Here is a 14,016-nt window from a genome sequence, read left to right on the forward strand (position 1 = left end):
AGCAATTGACTGCTGTTGAGGAACACACATTGAGAAATCTTACCTGTTGTCACTGACTATACCCTAGTCCTGCCTCAACAGCATCTACCACCACCTAAAAATCCTGCAAAGCACAGGGTACACCCCTAAACATAATCTAGCCTTCATCCCAACATTTAAAGAAATAATCATTCACTTCTGTAAGACTGAGGTTTGGGCAGCAGATAGCTATTTCTGTGTAATTTCAAAAAAATTTAAAAATTATATAATTAAAACAGAAATCTTAAGTCTTCATTTGCCATGAATGAAATAGGCATTCTCATACACTACTTTTAGTAAAAAAGTTGACCCGGTCTTTCTGGAACATTATGGATTACGTGTTGAAAGAACATTTAAAAGGTTCATTACCCTCTGACCCTGTAATTCTCCATCTAGAAATTAATTCTAAGGAAATAAGCAGAAATGTAGATAAAGATTTATGCAAAAGAATATTTTCTATAGCACTATTATTAATGCTCCAAACTGGAAGTGGCACAAATGTCCAATAAAAGAGGACCAGTTAGATAAATTGTACTACATCCACATGCTGGAATATTGTGTAGCTACTGGATGCAATGGCTCAGCAGGCTGGTGTGTTAATACAATGGACTATTATACTGACATTAGGAATCACAATTATGAGTGTTATCTAGGAATATAGAAATAACTACATGAAGTAACAATAACAGGAGAAAATAGAACTCTTCATAATACACACGTTAAAATTATATATGAATTAAATCAGGCCTATGTTAAATTCAGAAGGGACAGGGGCAAACACGTGATGCTTCAGGGGCTTGAGTTTTCCTGGTGATTTCAAATTTGTGTCCAGATGTTTTGTTCAACTCTCATTTAGTTGATGAACGGAGAAAAACAAGGAGAAGGAGGAGAAAGGGAGAGAGAGGAGACAAAAAGGGAAAGGAAGAAGTGAAAAAGGAGAGAAAGTAGAAAGGAGAACAGATGGAGAGGAAGATGATTTGGAAAGCTCACTGCAGTTACTACCATGGCATCCTAGGCAAAATCGTGAGTAGGCTCCTCCTCTGTGAGCTACGCAAGTACAATGGGATTTTAGTCCACCAAAAAGTACGAATTTTTGTTGTTCATTAAATACACGGAAGGTACAGAAAAGATCTTCAATAGCTCTACATCACACTCACAGACATTTGTCACTTAGGAGGAGTTTGAGCATCAAAGCAGTGTGATCCCTTGGAAGGTTCACCAACTACCCAGTGAACTGGCTGGGTGTTTCTGGGGTATGTGGTGTTTGATCTGGCCAATTCCCAGCTGTTAGTCTCAACAAGCAAGGCTGAGTGACAAGTCTGGGTCTGGGCTTAGTCAAACTTTTTGTGTGCCATCTTTGAGGATGAAACAGAGGACCTAGAAGCTAGTATTAGAATACGTTTCCAAACATGCAAGAAACAAGCGTAACTCAGTAGGCTACCAACAATGAAATAACAACACACATGGATGCAATTAAAGACTGACAATATCAAGTGTTGGAGAGGATGCGGAGTAACTGGAACTCTCACACATTGCTGGTGAAAGTGTAAAATGGTACAACCACTTTGGAAAACTCATTGGCTGCTTTTAATGTAATTCCACTCTTAGGTATATACTTAGAAGTAAATGCAAATGCCCACAAAAAGACCTGTACTAGAATGTTCATGGTGACATTAATCATAAGGGCTCACATTTCTTCCATCTGTCTCCTTTCTCTGGAATGACTGACTGCCCAGGACATGGTTTTCTCATGGCAGAGTGGAGGAGCACAAGAGAATAGAGGAAACTTACCATGCTTCTTGAAGTCCCACTCTGAACTGGCATATGGTCACTTCCGTCTTCTTTCTGTTGGCCAAAGCAAGAAACATCACAAAGCAATTACTGAGTGTTTACTACAGGCCTGCCTCTTCTCATGCATTCTAATCTTCACAACAATGCAGGGATGTGGGTACAATTATTATCCCCTTTTAGAGATGAGAAAACTGAAGCTTAGGGAAGTTAAGCAATTTTTCCAAGGTCACAAGGCTAGTAAATAGCAAGAATTTGAGTGCAGAATCATACTCCAGAGTCCCCCACACTGAACCAGGAGATAGAAGATCCTAAATAGCTTATACCCTACTTGCACAGCTATCACAAAAGCCTGTGAAATGAGTTGGGGCATAAATTTTTAAGTCGCTTGAAAAAGTCACTTAACCTATCTGGCTTTCGATTTCTTCTTGTGTAAAATGAGAGCTATACTGGATCTCTAAGCTCATTCCAGGTATAAATTCAATGCCAAGATTCTGTGAACTCAGTGGAACATTTACCATTAATCTGACAACAACTGTAAATAAATAATTTGCTAATCACTAAAAGCATGCCTGCAAACTATCCCTGATTTTCGTATGAGGAACCATATTCTTGGAGATCACAGTGAGATGATGAAATCGCTTTATGTAGAACAGATACCAATTTAATTCCCTTTTTTTAAAATACTGAATTTTGCTTTCTGGTTGATCCTAAAAGCACTAGGAAAACGTGACTCATTGTAAAATCAGATAAATTCCTCTATTAATGGAGGATTTTGCTTCAATTTTTAACTGCAAATTTCAGTTCCCATGGAAGCAGCGTTAGGCTGCTGGCACATGGGTCTTATCCTCTGCATTCTGCACCTTCTCCACAGGGAAAAAGGCAGAACAAGGTAGATACCCAGGGGAGAGCGGCCTCTTGATGTTCACTCAGGCAAATCCCCTTCCAATAAGAGCAAGAGTAAGGGCTGAAATTGCCTCTTGTCTATTATGACTTAAAATAACCTCCTAACATTTTCTGAGGAATTTTTAAAAGAATTCTTCTCTGGTGTCCCCAAATTGACTTACAGACTTAGAAAACAGAGACAATTATACCTATTTACATCTCCATGATCACTTGGTAATATACTGTTTTGTAAAACAGGATGGATGGATGGATGGATGGATGGATGAACAGACAAATGGATGGATAGATAGACAGGGAAACACAAACACCGTACCTCTGTTAGGAATGCTCTTTCCATCCCACTCTACCTCTTTCACCTAATTAACTCCTACTCACAAATCGGTTCTCAGCTCAAGGATTGCTTCCTCGAAGAAGCTTTCCCTGATCCCCAGTCAAGGTCGGGCTCTTTCATCGTGTCCTTTTGTAGTGCAGCATTCCTTTCTTCAGAGCACTACTCTGTGTATAGTTATGCATTCATCAGTATCATCAGCTAGACTTTAATGTTGATCTTCTCATCTACGCCGTAAATTCCATGAGACCAGGGAGTGTGTGTGAGCTAAAAAAAACAACGAACGAACAAATAGACAAATGGATAGGTGAATGTAGGGACAGCAGGTTATGAGCTTGGAACTTGATTATAAAGACCTTTCTACTATAATCATAGAATTGTAGTATTTGCGAAAGGAAAGGAACTTTAAGGTCAAATGATACTCATAGAATGAAAGAATCTTAGAGTTTTATAGTTTTGAGGAACCTTTGGTTGAACCTCCCACACAAAGTAGTAATCTCTGAATTGTCATGAGATTTGACCTGTATGTACAGAGTTTATAACTTCTGTAAGACTCTCTTTTTGAAGTAGGCATTTAATCCCTGGGAAATGTCATTTGCTCTGGTACCCTGAAATCCTATTTGATTTAGTTCACATAAGTGACAATTTTATGCTAAAGGATTATTTTACTCATGATTTTTCAATCAAGTTATAGGTCTACCTAGCTCAATGCAATGTAATAGGTGGTGTGTGTGTGACACACACACACGTATATAAATTATGTGGAAATCTGATTTTCATCAATGAAATCATTTAAAGAGCACCAAAGTATTTTCTTATATAAAATAAAGAATATTTTAGACTTTAGAATCTTTGACTCATAATTTGTACTTTTAGAGTCTAGATTTTTAATCTGAATTTTCTGAAAATGAGACCCACATACAAAGGTACCTTTAGTACTGGGTTTTACAATGAAGAGATTCCTCAGAAAAAAAGACTGTAGGGCATTTCCTAATAGCACATGCGGATTAAATTGGTTCTGTCTAGTACATTCCAGAAGCCATATGGAGATGACCTTCAGGTTTCTCCCTTTTTCTGCTTCCTTCTCAGGTTAGTGCAGGGTAACGCAGAGATTCTGTCTTCATGCAGTCTCCACTCATAGTCTCACCACGCCAGCTAACTACAATGATCTTCGTCTGTATGTGCCTGTGAGGATAGCTTGTATGGCACCTGGAGGATTCATCTCTGAGTGCTCTTAGGGAATTAACTCACCAGCTAGTCCCCCAACCTGATGCCAGTCACACAATTTATAACAGGAAAGAAAAATAATGTGGCAGACATCATTAGTTGCTCCCTCGTCTTCCTTCCTTGCTTCCTGACTGTCCAGGCAGCATTGTGCCCAATTCCAGAAGGTGATTCATGCTGGTCTATAAGCCAAGCACACCAATCCTCTTCCCCTTTGCCAGTGTTGGGCTAGGATGGGCATGTGAACCAGTTCTGATCAATGAGATGTGAAGGGAAGGCTGCTGGGGGAGTGCTAGGAAAGATTTTCCTCCTTGACAAAATAAGAGAGAGCTGGAAGGAGATGCCTTTTCTCTCTATTCCCTGTCCCCTTCTTCTCTGGGATGCGGTCATGTAAGAACACGACTTTTGGAGTTACGACATCCATCTTGCACTGTGAAAGGAGGGAGCACCAGCACAAGGATACTAGCAGAATGTAGAGAGAAAATACCAGGTCTTGAACCACATCCTTGAGCCACTGCACCAATTCTGGGAATTTGTAAATCTACGTAAGTAACCAATAAGTGTCTTTACGGCTTAAGCCTCTGTTAATCCAGTTCTCCGCTACTTCTAATCAAACACATTCCCAACGCAAATAATAAGATAGTCAATATCTTACATCAGCATGGCACTTCACATTCTTCAAATACTTTCACATCCACTACCTCACTTAGTCCTGCCAACAATCCTGGGAAGAAACGGTACAACTACTTTTATCCCTCATTTTACAAATATAGAAACTAAGATTTAAAATGATTTAGCGTTGTGTAAAACACCAAAAAGAACCAGGACTAAAAGTGATTAGAGACTCTTTGCTTTAGCCCAAGAGTTGGCAAAGTATGGTCCACGGGCCAAATGTATGGCCAGCAAACTAAGAATATTTTTTGCATTTTAAGTGGCTGAAAAAAATCGAAAGGATAATAATATTTCCTGACGTGAAAATTACATGGAATTCAAATTTTACTGTCCATAAGTAAAGTGTTGGAATACAGCCATGCTCATTCATTTATATATTGTCTAAAACTACTTTAGCACTACAATCACAGAGTTAAGTCGTTATGATGGACTGTGTGGCCCACAAAGCCTAAAATATTGACTACTTGGCCCTTATAGAAAAAGTTTGCTGACCCCTATGTTAGTTCTATCATGCCTGCTCCAAAAAACTCGTGTTCCAATAAAAACCACATACAGCGGTTAGGACACCATATTTTACACCCTAGCATAGTGATCTGAGGTTTGGTTTGCTGTTTGTCATTTTTTTCATCATCTGAATATAACCTACTGACAGCTTCATAATCCCCAGACTACCCAGATAGGAACAGGAAAATGTCTTGACTAACTGCTAATTAATCCGTCTGGCTTAAATTCTCCCCTCAGTAAACACTAGAACACATCTGTTTGAAACGATGTTTTCATGAAACAGTCCCTCAATCGTAAAAAAAAAAAAAAAAACTAACGTCCCAGGCATGCCACACAACAGTTTTTCTTCTCTGAGAGTAGCCATCACACAAATATAAGTGAATCCTGCTAAATCTGGTGTAAAACGTACAGAAGACTTCCTCTACAGAGATATTATGGACAATCATATTATGCAAACCAAGATTATGCAAACCGTAAAAAGCAGATATAAAACAACTACCTCAATTTATTTCTTAAATGTTTTCCTGCTTTGATCTTTGTAATATAATATTTAATGAATAATATATTTCACCAGATCAGAAAATATACATGTAAACATTTAATACGGTACCTCGTACATATTTTGCACTTATTAAAAATTATTGAACCTCAGGCCAGCCCCCTTGGCCTAGTGGTTAACTTCAGTGTGCTCCACTTTAGCAGCCTGTGTTCGGTTCCTGGGCGTGGACCCACACCACACGTCTGTTAGTGGCCATGCTGTGGTGGCAGCTCACATATAAAAAGAGGAAGATTGGCAGCTGATGTTAGCTCAGGGCGAATCTCCTTCAGCAAAGAAAAAAAAAATTAGTTGAACTTGAAATCTCATGAATCATGAGGCAGAATATTTTTAAACCACTTAATTTGTTAAAATAGAAAAAAAAATTTGCATCTTTAGCACACAAGTACCAGGAGTTGGCAGTGTACTAAAATTCATCTGAAAATAAATTTTTTCTCATTTTTGTGGCTTTGGTTTAAACCACCTCATAGAACCTCCAAAACGCCTTGAAAGCTACAATGCCAGCTGGATTCCAGCCAACACAGTTATGCCAACATGTTTTTGCCACAGTTTATAAGTCTTTGCATTGTCATAGAGCAGAAGAAACATGCTGGCCTGTAAAGACTCCTTTAAGAGTTTTAAATACTAAAATTATACTCACCCCACTATCATCATCAAATAGAAGCACGGGTTCTCCACGATAAAAGATATTTTTAGGGCTTCAGAACTCCTGGCTCCCTGTCACCCAGAAAACTCAATGTTTTGAGTTTATCTGCTCCCTCTGCTGCCTGGTTCCGTGGTAATTACCAGGCTCCTGGAGCTGGCTGACATCACATGTGATAAAGTATATGAGCAAAGAAGTAAACACAAACAGCTGCGTTAATTCCAGCAGGGTTCAAACCTTAAACAAGCCAAGGGAATGTTGCTTAATCAAAAAAGAACAAACTCAGAGGGAACAGCTCTCACAACATTCTAGCAAAGAACCCACAGGCTACATCCAATGGGCCCAAATATGCAAAAGAAAAGGGATTGTAAAATGGGCAGACTTTTACAATATAATGGTGGAAAACATTCTTTCTTTCCTAGACAAAAGCTTTATCTTAATGATTGCACAATCTCTGAAGAAGTCATAAGAATCTAGTAATTGTGTTACCAGGAAAAGTGGATGGCTTGAAGACAGCATGAGAGAGAATCACTTATCATTGAAAATACTTTTGCATCTTTTGAAAGGTGTAAGATGTACATGTATAACTTACTCAAGTAATTGCATTATTTTTTTAAGATTACATACTACACACCAAAGACGTCACGAATAGAACAAAGTCACTAAAAGCAACAATGCAAGTTATGCTTTCTAACGAAATTCTTCACTTTCCTTCACCTAACAAATACCATTTATATGTTAGTGCTAAGGACGTAAAAATAAAAGTGGCTCCTGTCCTTGCAGAACATTTAGCCTAATGGTGGATACGCAGACAAGCAATTGCATACAATGAGTACAAAGTATAGTAGGAACAGAGGAAGGATGCCCAGTAATCACTGGGACACATATTCCCACATGTGTGTTACAGCCTCCTAGCTGTCACCTGGAGACACACTTGTTCTTGTTCTTGTTCAACATTGGGAGTTCCTCTTCTGGAAGGAAGCTGTATCAGTTATCCATTGCCATAATAATGCTATGTAACAACCACAAAATCCCTGTAGCCCACAACAAGTATTTATTGCTTATCCATCAGGAGTGGTCAGACAGGCAGCTCTGCCAATCTTTACAAGGCTTACCTATATGTCTGGTCAGGGGAGTCAGCTGGCTTTCAGCCAATGTAAGCTGACCTTGGCTGTGATGAACAGAGCAAGACTACTCTGTTCCACATGTCACTCATCCTTCTTCAGGCTGACCCAAGCACGTTCTTATGGTAATGGCAGAGGTTTGAGAGAGTAAGTGGAAACATGTTAGCCTTTTGGGTCCTAGGTTCAAAAGTGGAATATCCTCACCACCATTGCCTTCTGCTGGCCAAAACAAGTCAGAATGCCAGTTCAGATTTAAGGGATGGGGAAATGGACACCACCATTTTAGTAAGAGGATCTGAAAAGTCATATTGCAAGGAACATGGATACAGAGAAGGGTGAAGATTGCAACCTACCACCAAGCCATAGCAAAAAACCAGTCTCTGAATTACCTTCTCTTGCTTTTAACCCACCTCTTTCCCTAGAATTTATTTCAGATGATTTGGTCTTTGCCCAAAATTAAACTCACCTTCAAAATCCAGATAAGTGCCACCACCGAATATAGGAATGCTACCTCACGCCTTTTTGTGACTCTTGACAACCGCCAACACAAGGCCTCATGAAGAGAGATGCCTAAATGATATTTGTTGGATAAATGAACAAATACATTCACGTCATAAAAGTGTTTTGAGCAATAACTGCATATTAAGATATACAGATAGTCTGCTTGGTGACCATCCTGAAAGGATGCCACATTCTAATAGTAAGTGCTCCTGTGTTTGTATAAAAAATTGACCCTTTAGGTCATATTCCTACTATTATTTACAAAGCAGATACTTTATTACATTTACCTTACTTTTGCCTTTTGTTTTGTACTCAGATCTCTAAAAACTACTTCCCAATCTCTCACCTGTTATTTTTCAAATAGTGAAGTCCTTCTACAAATATGTTATCCCAACCTCAGGTTGGGTGTATTATGGACTGATATTTCATTGGCTAGAGAATGACTCTGGAAGGGGTAACAATGACCTACCTTACAGGATTGTTCTGGGGAAAGTTGCATGACAGATTCCTCAAAGAACGGTCTGCAAATGCGCTTTTTGAAATATTAATTCTTTACATTTCTAGAGCTGACTTTCTCTTAAAGAACTCCAAGCACTTCACATATGGCCTGCCAGATCCTCTGAGAGTATAAATTACGCCCCAGGAGTAAGTGAATTGCTTGGAGGGAGGCATTAACTCCTTCAGGTCACTGGGGTTCCACTTAGAGCACTGCAGGAGGGCAGTAATTTACCAAATAGTACCCCAGTGGCCAGAAAGTATATGTGCAATATAAATTATTCCCAGGGAGTAGTTTATGAACTCAGAAAATCTGGTTTATTGTCTTGTCTATTCACACAGTATCCCAGTGAGGGAGAGAAGGAGAAAGAAGAGAAAAATAGGTGAGGCCGGGGATGCTAGAAGTTTCCTAAGCTCCCACAGCTTGTCAGGGGCAGAGCTCCAACTTGATCAGAATTGTCTGATCCTCAGCATGACTTCCTCCTAATTAGTGGCTTTAGGATTTGGGGCTCTCAACTTGAGGTTTCTGCTAATCGAGGCAGGGACTGGGGTGAGGCGAGTGAGGTGCCTGTGACACAACATTAGAAGCCTCCGCCGCCTCACCCAGCTGCTAATTCAATGAGGGATATTTGGGGAGTTGCTTGAAACATCTAAGGAACCACAAAATTCACTTATATTTACTATTTCCTTCTATAAAACCCATAAATATTGATGAGGATTCATTAGCTGATTAATTCATTTTCCCACACAGCGGAAAAGTGGAGAAGGCAATGGCGGAGGGGATACAATGGCAGAGAAGAGAGGCTGTCTTATTGTTTTGTTGCCAGAGTTGGAAATGGTCAAATAGTTCATCTATTTTAGGCAAGAGAAGAGTCTAGACTGAAGTCTGTATTATGCAATTAGTACATGGCAAAGAGGTCCCTTGGAATATTTTGGCTTGAGGTCCAAATGCTGAGTCCTTGTCTCAGAGTCAACTATCCTCTATGGCAGTGTCTTTAACTATCGCTTATGATTTCAATTCTTTAAAAGGTTCTAAAATTTCTTCAGTAGGCACCAGGTGGTCCACAAAAGAATGAGGATACAGGTATCTTGATTTGCCACTCAAATCTCTCTCTCAACATCTCCGTGCCTTTGTGATAAGGTTCTGTGTATCTGCTGTCTAAAAACCAATCACAGAAATATAATGGCCTTTTAAGAAGGAAAAAAAAATCTATTTAGTGCTCTGCTTTGCCTGGGAGCTCTGCTATACTCTAAAAGGCAGCAATTGACTTCTTTTCAAATTTCTGTTCCCCATTCAGCCTGACATCAAACTCTGCCACCAATACAGATTCCAAATGATTTCTCCGTATTTTGACTCATATCTTGTCTCAACAAAATATACTAAATCACAATATGAAAGAAAGATGACACAACGCATCCTCCATGTGCTCCCCTGTTCCCACTGCGCACGCACACATGCATAGAGCAACGAAGTACTGACTTGATCCCATGCTTTCTCAGATAGTAGGGGTGTGTCCCTCACTCAAAGGGTGACCTCGGATAAGTCACTTAACCACTCTCTGCCTCAGTGTTCTCTCCTGGTAAAATGAGGAGATAAGACGAAAAGTATCAGGTCCCTTCTGGCTCTAGAATTTCATAATTCTAGAGCTCTTACATCCCCTCAAAGTTACAATTTTAACTTAAGCTGGAGACCACAAACCACAGCCCTCTGCCCAAATCCTGTCCACTGCACGCTTTTGTTTGGTCCACGAGCTAAGAATGGTTTTTACATTTTTAAACGGTTGGGAAAACACCAAAAGAAGAGTATTTCGTGACACATGAAAATTATATAAAATTCAAATCTCACTCTGTCCATAAATAAAGTTTCATGGGAACACAGCCGTGCCCAGTTACATATTATCAATGGCTGCTTTTGCAATACAGGGTAGAGGTGAGTGGTTTCAATAGAGATTGTATGGCCTGCAAAGCCTAAATACTTACTATCTTTACAGAAAATGCTTGCCCTTTACAGAAAAAGTTTGTCAAGCCCAGAGCTAAGCCATTACACCACATGCATAGTAACAAAGTCTGCCATAACCCTCTTACCTGATTGAAGTTTTATTTCTGGAGAAGAGGAGTCTCATAACGCAACCTCAAGAACCAAAAACAGAATTAATAGATAATGGGACAATCTGATCCTTATATAAGAACTGCTGGAAATTACTGATAAATCTACCTTGTCAATGTCATAATTGATTTCTTATGAGAAACTATTTGCTCCAAAGAATTTGTCTCTTACTACTACTTTGCTAAGAGGCCATTACAGTCCATTTTCCCACTTTTGTTTTTTTTTTCTTTTCTCTTTTTTTAAGTGATTTGAAGGACAGTGAATTTATCTTTTCTTTATGAGTAATAGTATCATTGGTGAAAATGACTGCTAAAGAGCCAGCAAGCATGAAACAAATCCCTGCCCAATAAAGTGGTGACTTTGAAAAGGAAATTGCCCTGCTCAAGTGATGGATTCTGTTTCAGCCATCATGACCTGCTATGAGGGAGTCCAGGGACCCAGGGCCTGGCCCTTCTAGGCAAAGCAGCTGCAAAGCCCCACTGGGAGCTCACTGAGGACTCTGTGAATGGCCAAAGGCTGACCCTCTGCCCCAGCGCCCCACAGGCTGTAGTCTCCAGAGACTCTTTCCACCTAGCCTGGAATGCCCCTCCCCACCCCCTCCTCCCTACCCCAATCAAGGCCTACTCTGAGTTCCAAATACAGTAATACTCCAGGCCCATAGCCTGAGGATACCTTATATGATTTTTCATCATTTTATGTTTGTGTTTTCTCTGCAAGCACTGTCAGCACCCATCATTTCAACATCTTTCAGTTAGAGCTCCACAACAAATTCTGATACTGATGATGGTAATGGTGAAATGAGAAATTAGCACGGTTTTGAACCTTTTTTCTCAAAGAGGAGATGAGATGCTTGAACAAGACTTGCTTCTCTCTTTCTGATTCTCAGGCAAGGTTTTCCAGATGAAAGGCTGAGATCTAGGGACAGGGTGAGACTTCTTAGCAGTCTGTCGTTACTTTATCAGGGGATGAGCTAACGATTCAGAGCAAAAGTGGCTCTCTTCTGGACTGTAAATTGTTCTCTTCTGGACTTTGCTGAGGAATAGCTTCAAATCAAACATCTCTTTGTTTCTTCGAGAAAGAAGATGGAGTCACAGAGCTATGGGGGTCCCTACTTTCAGCATTTGGGGGCTTTGTGACATCAGGCCATTCCCTGTGCCCAAGACATCAAATGAGTACTTTCTGGCAGTCGCTTTGGGAGAAACTTTGTTTTTCATTGTCTGTAAAGGTGAGTCTGAGGAAATTTCTGTCAATATCAATTACAGTACATTTAAATGTTGGGCTTTGCAGTAGAGGACTGAAATTTTTAGAGCTTTTCACCTTTTCTGCTGTCATCTGAATGTTGTAATCATGCAAATAAATGTTTTTTCAGAACTAGAAGTATTTGCTTTAACTCTAAATTAAATTTTACATCTTCCTTTATATTAGCATTTCAAGATAATTAGTAGTATTTCAAAAATATTTAATATTTTGTAAGAGTCTTAGTCCTAGAATCTATCAAAATAAATGAGTCTCTTAGTTTTGCTCTCAAAAAGAACCATAAAATGCTTGTAATCATTGAAAAAAATAAAGATAATTGATATCTCAACGCAGGCTGCACTTAGAATGACCTGAGGAATATTTAAAAAATACCAACTCCTGGGCTCCACCACCCAAAAGATCCTCATTTAATTGCCCCGGAATAGGGTCTAGGCGTGAGTATGTTTATGTTATCTCCCCAGGGCTGCACTGGCCATGTGAAGATCAGACAGGAGCACCTCATCCATCACTTTGTACCACTATTACTTGTGAGCATGGCTCCTTTTCCTTATAGATGGTAAGCTAATGGAGTTGTATCTTATTCATCCTTGAGGCTTCCCGAAGACAGAGGTTTGTTAAACTCCAAGTGCCTGCCGTAAACATAGCTCCTTCTGGGGGCGCAAATACTGTGGAGGGAAGACGAGGAGGAACTCTACAAAGTTTCTTAAGCAAAGGCGGCCAGGCTCTGTATCATGCAACCCAACAAAGTGGACATGGGTGACGAGCCCAGGAGTAAGCACCTGACCAAGGTCTGCCCAGCGGCAGGGTGTCCGGTAACCCAAAAGGAGGCCTGACACAAAAGTTCAGTCCAACTCTAGCACCTGGTTAGTGCCCAGTGGGGCCAATTAGATCCTTTCACTAAAGGAGTTTAAATGTGAGATCAACAGAGAGCTGAGCAGTTGGTAGCTGAAGCAGAAGCCAAGAGACACCGGAGAAAAACAGCGAGAGAGGAGCTGAATCACCTTGGCGGCTAAGCCTGCTAGTAGGGATCGCAGATGCCTGCTGCTCAGGGGGCAGCGAGATAACCCAGTCACAGAGCCGTATCCTGAATGACCTTCCAGTTCCTGAACTTCAATCCAGTTTTCGTGAGGCCTGGCTGGGTGGCCTTTCCGGAAGGCTTTTCGGAGACACGTGGCTGAGTGGTGGAGATTCCGGTCAGCCCTCCTTCCACAGTAAATTCCCATTACTTAGGGTAAACTCAGTGGCGCCTGTTCTTTGCAACCCCAAAAAGCCCAATCAGCCCAATTCCCAGGGTCTAGAACTTTGCCTGGCACACAGCAAGTGCTAAATCATTGCAGGTGCTTGGATGGCATGACCATGCCCTGTGAAAAGGCTTCTCAAAATGAAGAAATCAGTCACGGTAAGAACACTGACTGGGGTCGCCTTCAGATTCCAAAAACAATGCTAAACTAGAATAAATTTATTAAGGTTATTCCACCCTCCCATTTCCAAATCCATCTACATTTCCACCATAAATCTATCAAAGAAGGAAATGTCACATTCTGCAGAACTACAGTGAGCATCCTAATTTCAACTAAGGGATGTTTGGATGACTCGATTCCCACTCTGCTTAATCTTAAATCACTGTAATGTTAGTAAGAACAATTTCCCTCCCACACTAGCTTCACTGACAAACCTCCAAAGAAGCTGATCTTTGACTTTTAAGAAGTTTAATAATATGTGATCTTCCCCCAACACTGCCACACACATTTCCCCTGTCTATTGTCTGTATCAGCTACTTGAGGAACACATACTCCCCAACAACCGGATGAGTCATAAAATAAGAGGTACATGGATGTAAACTGAGCCTGTTTACCCTTTCCCTGGCCCCAGTAATAAAATAAAAGAGGTCCC

At 40.3% G+C, this 14,016-nt stretch overlaps 1 long non-coding RNA gene across 15 annotated transcripts in view; it reads right to left on the minus strand.

The window, feature by feature from the left end:
* LOC106782347 (uncharacterized) overlaps window positions 1–14,016 on the minus strand; it is a 95,540-nt gene that overhangs the window by 78,858 nt on the left and 2,666 nt on the right. For 3 of the 15 annotated variants that reach the window (XR_011430161.1, XR_011430162.1, XR_002802611.2), the window contains exons 1-4: window positions 6,637–11,082; window positions 6,051–6,262; window positions 3,026–3,307; window positions 1,810–1,863 (exon numbers count right to left, since the gene is read on the minus strand). This is a non-coding gene — a long non-coding RNA (uncharacterized lncRNA). Of the gene's footprint in view, window positions 1–1,809; window positions 3,308–6,050; window positions 6,263–6,636; window positions 11,083–11,538; window positions 11,654–14,016 lie in introns of those variants that run through there. The other 12 variants (XR_011430156.1, XR_011430157.1, XR_011430151.1 and 9 more) reach the window with 10 other exon arrangements.

The sequence above is a fragment of the Equus caballus genome, chromosome 21, assembly GCF_041296265.1.
Source record: "Equus caballus isolate H_3958 breed thoroughbred chromosome 21, TB-T2T, whole genome shotgun sequence".
Lineage (NCBI taxonomy): Eukaryota > Metazoa > Chordata > Mammalia > Perissodactyla > Equidae > Equus > Equus caballus.